The 1,574-nt window shown below is 34.6% G+C and overlaps 1 long non-coding RNA gene across 1 annotated transcript in view; it reads right to left on the bottom strand.

Moving 5' to 3' along the window:
* LOC106524868 (uncharacterized) overlaps positions 1–867 on the bottom strand; it is an 11,503-nt gene extending 10,636 nt beyond the window's left edge. The window contains exon 1 of the long non-coding RNA XR_001311040.1: positions 504–867. This is a non-coding gene — a long non-coding RNA (uncharacterized LOC106524868). The remainder of the gene's footprint in view (positions 1–503) is intronic.
* Positions 868–1,574: the final 707 nt, after the last annotated feature.

Here is a 1,574-nt window from a genome sequence, read left to right as displayed (position 1 = left end):
TTCTTAAGATCCAACAGTGCAAAATGCAAATTCTTGCACTTTTTTGACTGGTCTTAAGATTTTGATCAGGAGTGTATGTTGTTAACCTGGTGGATTTCTGAGCTGACATATAATACCTTTGAAATTAAAGCAAAATATTGTTCCAACAACCCAACAGTTAGCTCAGCTTTTGATCAACCTGCATCCCAAAAACCAACCAGTTTGATTTGTCAACTTTCTTCTTTTTATTCCTCCAACTGTGAAAATTATAATTACAATGTAACTTTCTGTGATAAAAGGTTTATACTACTTAATAAATTAAAATATATTAAGAAAAAAGCTGAACATTTATCAAAGATAATTTCCTGAAAGTCTTACATCAATCTCTAAAAATATGTCAATATGACAATATATCTAACTGTTCATGCTGTAAATATTTGTTTTAACCTATATACACAATGTTGACATCACTGGAAAGTTCTGTTGATGTTCATTCAAACCAAATTTTGTAAATGTTAACATACCAAACGATTACATTCTGGGGGGGCTGTAGAAGCTCGGTGGTCAGCGTCGTGCTCCAGTGGTTTTGAGGCTGTAGGTTCAGATCCAGGCTTGTTGTGGTGACTCCTGAAGCAGCTGAAATAACAAAAAACTAATGTTGTCTCAAAGTTTCATTTAAACCCACCAAGTGGCTTCTTTTGTTATTTTGCTAACAGRCAAACAATACTCCTGCAGTTAATGCAAATGCAACGAGTATGTTGTGAATTACTCTCTGCTACTACCAACCAAATTTACACCAAATTTGATGAACTTTGTTAGGATTTTTCAAGATAAACGTGATTGACTTTTAAAAGTAACCAGTACTTTCATAGAAATTCATCTAATGGTTTATTTTAGACATTTTGTAAACAAATAGGAACAGAGAGAGAGAGAGAGAGAGAGAGAGAGAGAGAGAGAGAGAGAGAGAGAGAGAGAGAGAGAGAGAGAGAGAGAGAGAGAGAGAGAGAGAGTAGTGTCACTTTTATATCTTCCTTCATGGCTGCTACGTGGAAAAGGTTAATGCAATAACAGTTTACAGTTATTATATTTTAGGTACTTCTTTCTTGACTTCTTTTTTGCTCGCTAGTACAACTCTCCAGTTCGTGCAGGTAATGCTAGCAAAAACCGCTATACAAGCTAGCTTGTTGCGTTCTGAAATTAAAGCTTTTACCAAATAAGTCATTTTTATAAAAACTTTTTACCTCGTTTTATTTTTTCTTTCTTTCTTGCGTCGTGCCAGTTTAAACTTTGTGTCTGAGCGGTTTTAACACGGATAAAGTGACCGTAGGGAGGTACCAGGTAGAAAACGAAGCGACGCACTGTTAGCGCCCGCCCTATCTGAGTATTAACCAATCAAATTTCAGATGACAGATTATCCTGGTAACACTTTTTTATTCGATTCCTATTGGATAATTGATGTTTTTTGCGTTTGTTTGTTCACGTGATCTGGAAGTCACTTTAAATTGATGCATCGCTTTTAAAAAATGTATAGAACTTGCTTTGTGATTATTAAAGGTTAAATGGTTTTGGAAGGAATTGATTTTTTAATTTAATAT

The sequence above is a fragment of the Austrofundulus limnaeus genome, unplaced genomic scaffold, assembly GCF_001266775.1.
Source record: "Austrofundulus limnaeus strain Quisiro unplaced genomic scaffold, Austrofundulus_limnaeus-1.0 Scaffold204, whole genome shotgun sequence".
In the NCBI taxonomy this organism is placed as follows: domain Eukaryota; kingdom Metazoa; phylum Chordata; class Actinopteri; order Cyprinodontiformes; family Rivulidae; genus Austrofundulus; species Austrofundulus limnaeus.
The sequence above is the reverse complement of the archived record's forward strand: the minus strand, read 5'-3'. Positions and strand labels throughout refer to the sequence as shown.